The sequence below is a fragment of the Jaculus jaculus genome, chromosome 1 (genome assembly GCF_020740685.1).
Source record: "Jaculus jaculus isolate mJacJac1 chromosome 1, mJacJac1.mat.Y.cur, whole genome shotgun sequence".
NCBI classification, from domain to species: domain Eukaryota; kingdom Metazoa; phylum Chordata; class Mammalia; order Rodentia; family Dipodidae; genus Jaculus; species Jaculus jaculus.
In genome coordinates, this window is record NC_059102.1 from 314,682,584 (window position 1) to 314,697,434 (window position 14,851).

A 14,851-nucleotide genomic window follows, 5' to 3' on the forward strand; every position below is an offset into this window, starting at 1 on the left:
TTCCTTAGAAACCACTGCCAAAACAAGCAGGTGAGAAACTCAAGGAAAGGCAAACCCCAGATCCTGGAAGTTAGAAGAAGGAAAGGTGAGTTTTAGTTCCTAGAACTCAAGGCACACAAAATACTCCTCCGTCCCTGGGTGGGCTCGAACCACCAACCTTTCGGTTAACAGCCGAACGCGCTAACCGATTGCGCCACAGAGACGGGCGGCTGCCGAGCATCCCGTCAAGTCTGTTTTCTAAAGAATTAATCCGTGGTTCTCTACGTGGGCAGGACGCTGGGCTGGGAGCTGACCCGGCCCGCGGCTCGGGGCGATCAGGACCCGGCTCGGTCCCGACAAGATGAAGGGAGCTGAGAGGAGGAGACCAGGGGCTTCGGGAAATCGATGCCGGATGCCCTTCGTGGGCTCGGGAATTCAATTGGTTTTGCTCAGACACATACGTAACAAACATGTCTATTTTTTCGGATCTAGGCAATTTGTGTGTGCAAGCGTGCGTGCGTGCCTGAGTATTGATTCAGGATAAGCTGATTATGTTGAATACCACCGTCATGTGTCCCATCGTGCCCAGCAAAACTTGTAAAGTCCAAGTAAGGGCCGTGTTTATGACACAATCAGTCTTCAACCCCAGCATTTTTTAAAAGGGTTCTTCTAACCCTCTGGTCACCTGGGCAGAACACCAAGGTCATAAATGGCGGTAACACAAGGATTTTCGCGCTGACACATCCGGTTCCAAATTCCTAAGGGCAGAGACTGATGCTCTCACTTTTAGGGGTCCTCATCAGAGATGGGGACTATGCCCCAGTCCCAGAGGCCCCCTGGCGTCTCCACACAGTACCTCCTTCATTTCCTGCCCTGCCACCCTCCAACAACTGAGTTTCAGTTCAGGCGCAGGTCAAAGTTTTCAAAGATTTCATTGAAATTAGAATACATACAAATATAGACACCCATGTGCCAAAATTAGATGTGTATTTACATATACTTTATGAAAAATATACACGTCTGTTGCATGACTGAAATTAATTCAAAGTTATGGAATATACATATATGTTGTCAAGGTTAAGGTCAGTTGTTAAAGTCAGTGACACCAGGTTTCTTTTTTATTTATCTGTGTGTGTCTGTGTATTAATTATATACTTTAATTTTTTTATTTACTTTTTTTTAAGGTAGGGTCTCATTGTAGCCCAGGCTGACCTGGAATTCACTATATAGTCTCAGGGTGGGCCTCAAACTCATGGCAATCCTTCTATTTCTGCCTCCCAAGTGCTGGGATTAAAGGTGTGCACCATCATGCCTGGCTTTTTAATCTATCTATTTATTTTTGGTTTTCTGAGGTGGGGTCTCGCTCTAGCTGAGGCTGACCTGGAATTCACTATGTAGACTCAGGGTGGCCTGGAACTCTTGGCTTCTAAATTTTTGTTTCTAAATGTCTTTTTGTTGTTGTTTTTCAAGGTAGGGTCTCACTGTAGCTCAGGCTGACCTGGAGTTCACTATGTAGTCTCAGGGTGGCCTAAAACTCACCGTGATCCTCCTACCTCTGCCTCCCAAGTGCTAGGATTAAAGGCATGTGCCACCACTCCCACCTAAAATATCTTTTCTTTTATATAATTGTAATTAGGATAGATGATTGTGAGAGTTAGAAGCCAAAATGACCATGGACTTCGAAATGAGATGCAACGCCAGCATCAGCAGAGGACTCAATCTCTCATGGAGGAATGCCTTAGTCTGAGACGTGGTGATGTTTCATTGTGAATTAAGACAAAGAAAAATGTGTGTATGAGGTAAAACCAAAAGTTGTACCTTGCCAGGCATGGTGGTGCACGCCTTTAATCCCAGCACTCGGGAGACGGAGGTAGGAGGATCACCGTGAGTTCGAGGCCACCCTGAGATTACATAGTGAACTCCAGCTCAGCCTGAGCTACAGTGAGACCCTACCTCAGAAAACCAAGAGGAGCTGCACCCGGAGCAAAACAGGGTGTAAGAGCGCAATCTCTACTTTCTACGTTATTTATAATATTACTACAAAGTCTTATAATGCAAAGCCTTGTTCAATTCCCCAGGACCCAGTCAAGCCAGCTACACAAAGTGGCCCATGCATCTGGAGTTCGTTTGCAGTGGCAGGATGTCCTATGCGCCCATTTTCATTCATTCATTCGTTCATTCATTTCCTCCTCCCCTTCCCTCCACCCCCCCCCCCATTGGCCTGAAATCAAAGAGCTAGTTAAGTAGAAAAGCAGATCACACTGTTATTTTTATTGTTTTTCCTAGTGTAGGAGCCTATTTCAAAGTGTGTCAGTGATCATGGAAACCAACACCCAGAGGAACTAAATGATTAACGCCAAAGCAAGCCTTTCCGTAGTGAATTAAACAACAACCACAACCAAACTCTAAGGCCGGCCTCCCCAATCTCACACACCGCTCCTGGCCGGGGCCAGGTTCAGAAATGACATCTTTGCTGTTCTCCACGGCCCGCAGCAGGGGCTGCTGTTTCCCAGGCAGGCAAGGGGAGGGTGGGGACTGGACTAGAGCAGGAATTGGCTAGAAGGAAAGGCGGGAATACGGAAGCCCAGGGCTCAGGACAGACCCTGAACCGCGGAAGCGGGACCCACAGTCTTGATCTTCACCCAGGAATTTAGAGAGAACGTGAAACCCAAACCTTTAAGGTGCTTAGGAGCGATTATTTTTAACAGCAAGACTGATCAAAGACAAGAGTTTCAAAAGTGTAGTAGTCTCCCCGTCGGGGAATCGAACCCCGGTCTCCCGCGTGACAGGCGGGGATACTCACCACTATACTAACGAGGACAACCGCGAAAGGTTTCTCAAGTTTTCTACCCTAGGAAAGTTACTTCTAAACTATCGGCGCAACAAAAAAGTTGGTTCGTGACTATACGTTCTTTGTCTGCATCCGCAAGTTACAATAGAAATCTGGTGCGAAGGAACACAAACTACTGTGAACTTTCGAATTGGCAGAAGTAAACAGTAAGAACAGCAAATGCTCGTTTTAATAAGCCTACAACACACCCAAAATAGCATTTCAACATGTACTCAACATTAAACACTTATTAATTAGGTATATTTTTCTTGGTCTTCAAAATCTGATTTTTACACGTAGACAGCATACTTCGACTGTTAAGTTAAATTTCCACAAGAAGTTTAATCAGTACCTAGAATTCATAAACTTTACAGATGAAGCAACTTTTTTTTTCCAAAATGCACCTAAAAGTTCTCCAATTACTGAAGTATTGTTTATATTTATAGTAAGTTTTTGTGTTAATGATTTCACTTAATGAACTTGAATTAGTAAATTAAAACTAAATTTCACAATGTGATGTCTTAGTCACACCCGCCTGTTTTAAGTGCTATATATGAGCCTGTCGGATAAAGTAAAGGTCCTTTTCTAGTGCCACGATTCAGAATCCAGAAATTGAGTTGCAAGCATTCGTTCTTGCGCTCCTTCCGGGGGGATTGGAGGGAGAGGATGAAGTCTGAGTGGGAAAAAAAAAAAAAAATTTAAGAAAAGGGCTGCAAGTATAGCTCGGGGGAGGGTCGTTTGGCTGTAGAGGGCCCGCTAGATCTGTTCCTGCATAAACACACGAAACTTCTCCATCTTTTGCCACTATCAGCCATTGAGAGACAAGGAAAAAGAAACGGCTGCGTTGGCCGGGAATCGAACCCGGGTCAACTGCTTGGAAGGCAGCTATGCTCACCACTATACCACCAACGCTTCACGCTGTCCGAGGCTGGAAATCGGTACCTAATGGAAGTGGTAGTCCTGAGTAGCTTATTGTCACGGTTTTGTTATTTGTTTCCTGAAACAGGAGTTAGAAGGTCCGCCGTCCGCGCGGCTCTTTCCCGTCTCTGCTCCCCTCGCAGCGGGCGTCCCCAGCTCCTAGCTCAGCAGCAGCTCGGCCCTGCCTCGCAGAGCATCGGATCCACCGGGTGCGGGATCCGGTAACGACGGCCCAGGACGGAGGTGCGAGCAAGACTGGGCGGCAGGACGTCCGCAGCGGCCTGGCTTGGGCCCCGGGGAGGGGAGCGCTCCAAGGGTCAGCAGAGGAAATGGAGGTTTAAAGTGATGGGGAAGTAGGCAATAGGAAAGATCTTTCACTTTTCCTGCTTCCCAGGGGTACTCAGAGACGCTCCAAAAATTATTCGAAGCATCGAAGCAGTGCCATACAACGCTTTGTATGTGATAAATATATACGCGAATAAACGACTTTATTGGCACATGTCAGGATGGCCGAGCGGTCTAAGGCGCTGCGTTCAGGTCGCAGTCTCCCCTGGAGGCGTGGGTTCGAATCCCACTTCTGACAAAGGCAAACATTTTCCAGATATTTCTTCCTGCAACTATGTGTATTTGCATGGCGGATTTATGGACAAATTCTTACACACAAGAATGTTCATAATTTTTTTTCTGACTGATGAAGTTTTTATAAATTTTTTTTAATCTGTGTGTCCAAACAAAGCAAAATACAAAAGTTTGTATAACTACCTGTACAAAGATCATTTATGCTTCACTCTAAATATAGACCCAAATTATTGACAAGACTGATTTAGAAAATCAGTGGTGACCTGGGAGTAAGATCTATCCCTAGCTGTGAAAAAACATTTCTCTTATTACTCAAGATTTTCAGTATCTGTTTGCTCTTATCAGACAACAGTGTATAAAACCTCCTCTGCATGGCCGCACAAGGAAAAAAAAATCCCTCAACCAAAGACTCCTTAATTCCCTCTGATTAGCCTTCTTTTAATGTAATGTTGTAAAACGTTGGTAAATAGGAAGTTCTCCCCTGCTTTATCCAATCCACCCAGACCACCGCATCTAATTCAGCAGGTTTGCTATCTCATACCAGGAAGAGAAATCAACAGATTAAATGGACCTAATGACAATGTTGAAGTTACAATAATCAAGCTAAGGCTCTATTTAGCATAAGTATTTTTAGATGCTCTCTATATAAGAAGCAATCTTCAAAGAATTTATCCAAAATGATCAAAAACAACCAATTATAAGTAGATAAAAGCCTTTAATCCCAGCACAGAAGGCCTAGGTAGGAGGATTACTGTGAATTTGAGGCCAATCTGAGGCCGCATAGTTCCAGGTCCAGGTCAGCCTGGGCTAGAGCAAGCCCCTACCTGGGTTGAGGGGGACAGGTGGGGAGCAGATAAAGTCCTTAATTTACTTAAGTCCGACTATAGAAAAGTAGATACCACCTACTTGGGAGTATCTGAGGTACTTTCATGACAACCACAATAAAGTGTATGTATTCTTAAAATTAAAAGAAGAAAGGCATGCCCATGTCCTAAGAAATTGAAACCTGCCAATTGTCATCAGTCCTCTTGGGAAGGACTAATTGGTTGAATTGGTCAACGCTGAAAGTTGAAAACAAAGGCACATGTAGTGCAAGGAGTTTATGCAACTATGTGTTCTTTTTTTTTTTTTTTTTTTTTTGCAAGTTCCTACAGTGTCTCTGTGTGTGTGTGTTTTAACAGTTTCCTTCAAGGTAAAACCATATTACAATGGACACAGTTTAAAAAAAAAAAAAACTGACATGACATCCAGGGACAAGATGATTGTCCCTACACAGAATACCACAAGCTGAATATGTTGTAGCAATGCTCAGACTTCTTATTGCTGAGGTAACAGCAAATCTCCCACTGCTCATGTAATAGGTACAAGATGGACGGGATTGATTGGGAACTAAGTTAAGTGTTTTTCCTAATGTTATGTTGTCATTTATTTAAATGGTAGTAAAGTTTGAGTTTGGGCATATTTCCCAGTTTGGGTCACTTGCCATATATATACACATACATACATACATACACACATACATATATACACACACACATAAAGGGGGCCCAGCAATTAAAGGACTTGCTTGCAAAGCCTGATGGCCTGTTACCAAATACTCATGTAAAGCTAGATGCACAAAGTGGCATATGCATGCCAGCCTGAGACTACAGAGTAAATTCTAGGTCATCTTAGACTACAGTAAAACCCTACCTCGAAAACAAACCAAAAAAGAAACAAAGTGGCTCATATGTCTAGAGTTCATGCGCAGTGGAAGGAGGCCCTGGAGTGATCATATCCATACTCTCTCTGGTTGCCTCTTTCTATCTGTCTGTCCATCTCTCTCTCTCCCCCCCCCCCCCCCTCTCTCTCTCTCTCTCTCTCTCTCTCTCTCTCTCTCTCTCTCTCAAATAAATAAATAAAAATTTAAAACAGGAAGCCAGGCATGGTGGTGCATGCCTTTAATCCTAGCACTTGGAGGCAGAGGTATCACAGTGAGTTTGAGACCACCCTGCGACTACATAGTGAATTCCAGGTCAGCCTGAGTTAGAGTGAGAATCAACCTTGGGGAGGGTGGAGGAGGGGACAGGAAAAGAAATTCAAGTGTTTACTTACTAATTATAGCAGACAGCTTCAGGTTGGCTAAGATGAACTTCCAGACCAGGCACAGTTATGGAGGAAGGGATTTATTGAAGCTTACAGATCCAGGGGAAGTTCAATAATGGCAGAAGAAGCTGGCCTGCCTTTACAGGTCCAAACACAGAGAGAAAGAAGTACAAACCAAAAAGCCAAAAGCCAAAAAGCACAGCACTCTTCAGGAACTCTAGCTAGGCACATTTTGCATATCTTTAGATTGAAATCTCAAACCCATCACCACACCTTAAGATCCGCCCAGTGACACCGCCTCCAGCCAGGTGGCTGCAGATGCAATCTACAAACTAATAAAATACTGAATATATTGGGGGCCATCTACTCAAACTACCACACTAATGAAATATAAAATAAAATGCATACTTTTCATCTCAGCAAATAATAGTTTCACAGTATCTGGGGGAAGGTGTAGAGAATTATGGCCTGTTTGTGGGATGACACACTCAGGCTTTAAAAAGTAGTCAGGATCTGATCACATTCCACATTGGTCCTTTTTTTTTTTTTTTTCTCTTTTTTGAGGGCCTCACTCTAGCCCAGACTGACCTGGGATTCACTGTGTAGTCTCAGGGTGCCCTCAAACTCACAACGATCCTCCTACCTCAGCCTCCAAGTGCTGGGATTAATGGCGTGCTGCGCCACCACGCCTGGCTCTCCAGATGGGTTCTTTATCCCCTCCAACCCCCTATATAGCAGGAACTCCTTGAACTTTATTTTCTCTTTTCTTTCCACACCTTTTCACTTAGACCCATATCTGGTTATGAAAGGCCCAAGAATTCAGAAGCTCAGAAATACTATCATGCTCCAAAGGGAGCTTAAGCGGGCCACCTGCATACCTCAAACTCCAGGTTTTACTCTCTGTCAGAAGCAAGTAAAGAATCCCTCTTCTCATTTTATCAGAGCCCACTCCTAATATAAAACTAGGTAAAAGGGCATGAGATAGCCCTCAAGGATGGGAAATGAGTAATGAAGTGAACCACTTATTTGGTTTCTGTAAATAGCCTGCACCATAAGCCTTAATAGCCCACACTGTAAGCCTTAGTAACTCACACCATAGGCTGTAGCAGCCTGCCTCAGACCACCAAGGTCATAGGAGGCTGATACCATACTCTGTTCCCCCCACCTAAGGAATTGCACAAGTGCTGACCTCCAAGGTCACAGGAGACTGATACCACACTCTGCTACTCCCACCCAAGGACCTGCGCAAACGCTGACCACCAAGGTCATAAACTAATTGGCTTAGAAACTATGGGGTGGCACCAACTGACTGGCTAACACCCTGCGGGGCTCCTAATATTAGAAAATGATTGGTCTAAGGCACAGGCTTTGTTAGAAACCCTATAAAAACTACCCCATTCCTGCATTCGGGGCTCTGCAGTCCTCTACCCCTGTGCGGTGTACGACTGTGGGCCCCAGCGCGCTTGGAATAAAATCCTCTTGCAGTTTGCATCAAGACCGCTTCTCGTGAGTGAGTGATTTGGGGTGTCGCCTTATCCGGGCAGAGCGTGGGGACCCCCTGTGGGGGTTTTTTCCTACAGTTACGTGGACTCCTGAGCTATACGTGGCCCACATGGGCTTTTGGGCTCCGTGTGGTGAACTTCTCTTCTCCCCACTTTATCTCCCCTTACCTCCCAGCCTTCCCCTTTCCACACTCCTTTGTAAAATCTGAATAAAATATGGTATTTTATAAATAAAAAAAAGAAGGCAGGAAGGGTCTTAATTCTAGCCTTTCCCCTCATTTAATAACCCCCATTTAATAACTGTGTCCTTGAATAAATTCTTTGATTTCTTTGAACTTCAGAATCCTCATCTTTAAAATGTATAATGGCCCATGATATTGCTGTCGGAATTGTGTATGTCAAATTGTGTGTGTCAGAACGAGAGGGTGAGACACCTCATGTTTTTGCTGCAAGACGCTGAGAAATCAAGCTGGAGTTGAGCGGGATGCCATCCCCCACCCCCATGTTGACTGTCATAGAGCTGAACAGTGCTGGGCATCCTGCTGGGAGAGAAAAGTCACCCACAGGCTTAACTAGCAATGGACTCCGCAAGCTACATGTCTGGCCAATGTCCCAACTAGTACAATGGGAGTATGTCTGTTATAGAAGAAGCCAACAACTACTCTCTGATTGGATTTGAAGTCCACTCCATGGGAGGATATTCGTACCTGGTACTGAAAAACCTATAACTGGAGAGGTCACAAGCCCTATGTAGGAGGGAACTACTACTGTGGTTTGGCTAAACAGATGGATTATGTCCACCAAAATGTCCTCTAAATACCTATGCCTATATATTAATGCTACTCTTATTTTAATATTGTACTTATTTATTCATTTATGATTTGAGAGAGAGAAAGAGGCACAAAGATAGAGAGAGTGGGCGCACCAGGGCCTCCAGCCACTGCAAACAAACTCCAGGTGCATGTACCACCTTGGACATCTGGCTTTATGTGGGTACTGGGGAAATTAAACCCGGGTCCTTGGGCTTTGCAGGCAACTGCCTTAACCGCTAAGGCACCTCTCCACTCCTAATCTAACTTTAAAAATCTTTTTGTTGTCGTTGTTTGTTTTTCAAGGTGGGGTCTCACCCTAGTTCAAGCTGTCCTGGAATTCCCTCTGTAGTCTCTGGTGCTCTCGAACTCAGGGCAATCCTCCTACCTCTGCCTCCCAAGTGCTAGGATTAAAGGCTTGTACCACCATGCCTGGCTAAAAATATCTTATTTTAGTTTATTTATTTTAGAGAGAGACAGGGAGGGCGTGAGGGACAGAAAGAATGGGTGCGCCAGGGCATCCAGCCACTGCAAACAGAATCCAGATGCATGTGCCACCTTGTGCATCCTGGGGAATTGAGCCTGGGTCCGTTACAGACGAGCACCTTAACCATTAATCCATATCTCCAGCCCTACTGTCACTTTTGAGGTAGGGTCAACTGCCTTAACCGCTAAGCCATCTCTCCATCCCTACTCTAACTTAAAAAAAACTTTTGTTTGTTTTTCAAGGTAGGGTCTCACTCTAGTTCAAACTGACCTGGAATTTCCTATGTAGTCTCAGGGTGACCTTGAACCCACAGCAATCCTCCTACCTCTGCCTTCCGAGTGCTGGGATTAAAGGCGTGCGCCACCACGCCCGGCTCCTATTCTCACTTTTTTTTTTTTTTTTTTCGAGATAGGGTCTCACTCTGGTCCAGGCTGACCTGGAATTAACTCTGTAGTCTCAGGGTGGCCTTGAACTCACGGCGATCCTCCTACCTCTACCTCCCGAGTGCTGGGATTAAAGGCGCGCGCCACCACGCCCGGCTCCTATTCTCACTTTTGACTAGAGAAGTTTCTCTTTTTCCGATGGTAGTGGCTTCTGGGGTGAGTCAAAACTCACCAGAGTGCTGAGAAGTGACCGGAAGAACGTTCAGCACTGAGACATCTCTGTCACACCCTCCAAGACTTAGGGGTCACTGGGGAAGAAGTGGTGGAAACAATGTAAGACCCAAAGAATGAGGAGGAGTGCTTACTGTATTGTCTTTCAGACAGAAGGTGACCATTTATTTCATTTAGGATCTCACTGTGGCTGATGTTAGCTACATAAGACGTGCATACTGTGAGGGTGTGGTGGTTTGAATGGACCCTCGCTCACCACCTGGCACGGCCAGTACCTCGCGTCCGACGGCACCGTCGAGCCGGTGAACTTGCGCCCTGTCCGCCTCTTGGCATCGAGCACCGTGTGGCGCGGGTTCGGGGGCGCCCGATTCATGGCGGCGTCGCCCACCTACCGCTCGGCGTCGGTGAAAGCCACGTGGCTGGGCTTGGTGCGGTTCCCCTGGACGTTGGCCAGGACCTCCACTCGGCCATGCTGGAACACACGCACGCACGAGTACATGGTGCCCGGGGATCGATGCCAATGACCACTTCCCTCAGGGCGGACACGGCTGTGGTCTTCGCGCTGCAGCTGCCCTTAGGATGTTGGAGTGGGATGCTGGAGTGGAATGGAGGAGGGTGCTTAACTGGGACGCTGGAATGAGATAGAGGAGCGGGGTGCAGGAGTGGGGTGCAGGAGTGGGGTGCAGGAGGGAGTGCAGGAGTGGGATGCTGTAGTGGAATGGAGGAGGATGCTTAACTGGGACGCTGGAATGAGATAGAGGAGCGGGGTGCAGGAATGGGGTGCAGGAGTGGGGTGCAGGAGTGGAGTGCAGGAGTGGAGTGCAGGAGTGGGGTGCAGGAGTGGGGTGCAGGAGTGAGCGAGTGGATGCTGGAATGAGTGGGAAGCCCGAGGCTGCGTGCGTTGGCGCTGCTCGGCCGCTGGGGGCGCTCGGCGCTCCTCCGCTCTCGCTTCCTCTGCAGCCGGGATGCTCCGCCCCGCCGCCGCCGCCGCCGCCAGCCTTCTCGCACCTCTCCCCGCCCGCCCGGGCCGACTCGGGCGGGGGCGGCCTCGGTGACCGGCGCAGAGGGCTCGGGCGTCAGGAGGCTGGGCGCCCTCCTACGAGCTCGGCGCTGCTGAAGAGAAGCCGGGGGGCGGCAAGCTCCAGCTCTTCCCGGCTGGTTCTCGGGGCGCTGCGCTGGGTGACCCCGGACACGCTCAGCCGCGGCCTGCGGCTCCGGAAAACCCCAAGCGTGTGACCTGCCGGGCCCAGAAACCAGAGTCTCAGCGTCAGCATTTTAAGTAGTTGATGATTTGTTTCGATGTATATACATATATTGGTAAATCGTAGTTTTTACGTAGTGAAAACGTTTAATCTTGAGACGTGAGAGTAGTAGTTTCGGAATTCGATTTATGAATGTTATCGGTAATGGAACGCAGCTAGTGATCAGGTGAAGTAGGAGTACTGCAGAAGCTTGCTCTTGGGAGCATTGGTGGTTCAGTGGTAGAATTCTCGCCTGCCACGCGGGAGGCCCGGGTTCGATTCCCGGCCAATGCACAGAGTTTAGTTTTTAGGACATAAGTCAACAAAACCAGTTAAAGCGACATTTTATTATTATTTCCTGTTTCTTCACTGGCTTACTTTAGAGAAGCTGACACTGGTCACTGTATTCAGGAGCAACAACAAAACCAGTTAAAGCGACATTTTATTATTATTTCCTGTTTCTTCACTGGCTTACTTTAGAGAAGCTGACACTGGTCACTGTATTCAGGAGCAACCTAGCCTATTCACTAACAGGAGATGAGGTGCAATGTCGCCGTATTGCCCCTTCTGATTTTGAGTTCCGTCCTAGCACCAAAGAACATCATACCCAGAGATCTTTGAAAAGTTAAAAGTGTGAGGTTTTCCCTGCATCCTGGGCGAGATCCCAGCCAGGATGAGTCCGAAGATTCAACTGTAAATTGAAGTTCCGATCTGTCTCGGGCGCTGAAGGTCGAGGTGGGCTCACAGAGCAGTAAAGCCACACTGTTTCTACCAAGTCTGAGGTCTTATGAGCTGCTGGCTGGCTCCTTTCTTTAACTCAGAACATAACATTTTAGTGTTGGACTTCTATTGAAAGCCAATAGATGATACATTTCGAAGAAGTATGTGGAAGAAAAGGACAAAAGAAAAATAAAAAAATATCCCAGCACTGGGAAGGCAGAGTTAGGAGGATCGCTATGTTCGAGGCCGCTCTGAGACTACACATAGTGAATGCCAGGTCAGCCTGGGGTAGGGTGAGACCCTACCTCGAAAAACGAAAAAAAAAAGAAAATAAAAAAATAAATAAATAATAAAACATAAAATTAAAAAGTGATAAAAGAAAAAAAAGGATGAAACACACACCACTCCTCTCCAGACAACACAAACCACACACATTCTCATGTATGACACCAATAAACTATCTAGGGCAGTAAATTGGGTGGCAGCTAGAAAGCCTGTGGTGCTTTCTGATATCACACTTTAACAGAATATTAAAGGAATTTAATATATTAAACATTTAAAGCAACTTAAGACATTGCTGCTGCCTGATTAAAAAGAAATTATTTATTTATGAGACAGTGTTTCATGTAGCCAAGGAGCTGGCCTTAATCTCCCTTTTTTCCTGTCTCTACTTCCAAACTGCTGGGATTATAGGCATATGCTACCACACCCTGAAATTCATATTTGTAAAAACAGCTCCTCTGGTGGCTGTTTTCTTGGAAAGATTAGAACCCACTGGAAGTTCCAGAGACCTTAAAGAGGATGAGGGGAGTCAGAACTTCTCCCTGGGCTGGTTTTCTTGTCAGTCCTCTCCAGGTGTACCAGTGAGAAGGAGCTGACTGTTCACTACCACAGAAAACTGCTATACTGGGAAGGTACTCAAGGGCAGAAATGAAAGAATACTTCAAGAAGTATAAAATGAATGGCTTCCACTGTGTAAAGTTCAGCTAATCTTCCAAAGGTTGTCAGGTTTAAATGGACTCTTAGAGCCGGGCATGGTGGCCCATGCCTTTAATCCCAGCACTCAGGAGGCAGAGGTAGGAGGATCGCCATGAGTTCGAGGCTACCCTGAGACTACATAGTGAATTCCAGGTCAGCCTGAGCCAGAGTGAGACCCTACCTCGAAAAAACAAAAAAAGGACTCTTAAAATCTGCGTAGGTCTGGTAGGAACACATGGCCTGGCCTGGGGACTTGCGCCTTCACTTGTTCAGGGATGGCCTTGTCTGGGGTCTTCCAAAACCCTTCCGCAGTACCCAGGAGTTCCAAAGCCTACCAGCCTCACTGGGAATAACAGCCATGGCACTTGTCTAGACCACAGATTTGATACCCAGCACCACATACACATACAAAAGCGCCACCCACCCACTCTCCTTTTCTTTTTCTTTTTTTTTTTTTAAATTTTTTGTACATTATTTATTTATTTATTTGAGAGTGACAGACACAGAGTGAAAGACAGATAGCGGGAGAGAGAGAGAGAATGGGCGCACCAGGGCTTCCGGTCATTGCAAGTGAACTCCAGACGCGTGCGCCCCCTTGTGCATCTGGCTAACGTGGGACCTGGGGAATCGAGCCTCGAACCGGGGTACTTAGGCTTCACAGGCAAGCGCTTAGCTAAGCCATCTCTCCAGCCCTTCTTTTTCTTTTTTTATAAGGTGGGGGGGAGAGAATTGGCAGGGCCTCCAGCCACTGCAACCGAACTCCAGATGCATGTGCCATCTTGTGCGCATGTGCAACCTTGCTTGCTTGTGTCACCTTGTGCGTCTGGCTTATGTGGAATTGAAGAGTTGAACACGCATCCTTAGGCTTCGCAGGCAAGTACATTAACCACTAAGCCATCTCTCCAGCCCCACCTACCCGCTCTTTATAGTTATGATCATTATTTTTAAAATGTTTTAATTTTTAATTCCTTACAGAACAAAATGGCCTGGATATCCATGACCTCACAGTGCCTGACTCTACCTACACAAGACAAGCATAATAGGAGGAAAAGATCAACACCTCAAAATAAAAGAGACTGATTGAGAGGGAGAGAGGGTATGATGGAGAATAGAGTTTCAAAGGAGAAAATGGGGGAAGGGAGGGTATTACCATGGGATTTTCTTTTATAATTATGGAAGTTGTTAATTAAAAAAATTGAAAAGAAAAAAAATTTAACAAAAAAATATTTATCTGAGGGCATGAAAAAAAGCAGAGAGGGAATGGGTGTGCCAGGGCTTCTAGCCACTACAAACTCCAGGTGCATGCACCACCTTGTGCATCTGGATTACGTGAGTTCTGGGGAGTCGAACCAAGGTGTCTTTGGCTTTGCAGGCAAGTGTCTTAACCATCGCCAGCCCTAGTTCATGTGTATTTTAAAGTAAAATAGACATTAATGACTTAGCCACTGTGAAGTGAAAGGACACTATGATCTAGTATTCAGTACAAAACAAAGTCAAGCTACATTATATAGTATGATTCACACTTTATATAAAGGTCTGTTATACCAATTACCTATATGTTCTAAAGTCATTTCATCTATCTGAGCCACTGCTTCTTCTGTTCTAAAACGAGGAGATTTGAACTACATTGATGTAAAGATTTTTCAGGCCTAAAGATCTATGATTTCAAAGATCAAAGAAATGATTCAATGAGAGCTTGAAAGGTAGCTTAATTGGTAATGGTGGCTCATACTTGCAATCCCAGTGCTGGGGCTCACTGGCCAGCTTAGCCTACTTGATGAGCTCCAGGCCCATGAGAAACCTTATCTCAAAACTAGATGGGCCGGGTGTGGGGGCACATGCCTTTAATCCCAGCACTCAGGAAGCAGAGGTAGGAGGATGGCCGTGAGTTCAAGGCCACCCTGAGACTACATAGTGAATTCCAGGTCAGCCTAAACTAGAGTGAGACCCTACCTCAGGGAAAAAAAAAAAAAAAACCAACTAGGTGGATGGCTGGGTGTGGTGGCGCATGCTTTAATGTTAGCACTCAGGAGGTGAAAGAAAGAGGATCACTGTGAGTTCAATTCTCAAACCTGAAAACTACAGAGTGAATTCCAGGTCACCCTGGGC

The 14,851-nt window shown here is 46.1% G+C and overlaps 5 non-coding genes across 5 annotated transcripts; 2 read left to right on the forward strand and 3 right to left on the reverse strand.

Moving 5' to 3' along the window:
- Window positions 1–129: 129 nt before the first annotated feature.
- Window positions 130–203, reverse strand: Trnan-guu. Its single transcript has one exon. It is a non-coding gene; the product is annotated as a tRNA-Asn (tRNA).
- Window positions 204–2,727: 2,524 nt separating this feature from the next.
- On the reverse strand, window positions 2,728–2,799 carry Trnad-guc. Its single transcript has one exon. It is a non-coding gene; the product is annotated as a tRNA-Asp (tRNA).
- An 850-nt stretch (window positions 2,800–3,649) lies between these two features.
- On the reverse strand, window positions 3,650–3,721 carry Trnag-ucc. Its single transcript has one exon. It is a non-coding gene; the product is annotated as a tRNA-Gly (tRNA).
- Window positions 3,722–4,227: 506 nt separating this feature from the next.
- Window positions 4,228–4,310, forward strand: Trnal-cag. The gene has a single exon. It is a non-coding gene; the product is annotated as a tRNA-Leu (tRNA).
- A 6,957-nt stretch (window positions 4,311–11,267) lies between these two features.
- Trnag-gcc lies at window positions 11,268–11,338 on the forward strand. The gene has a single exon. It is a non-coding gene; the product is annotated as a tRNA-Gly (tRNA).
- Window positions 11,339–14,851: the final 3,513 nt, after the last annotated feature.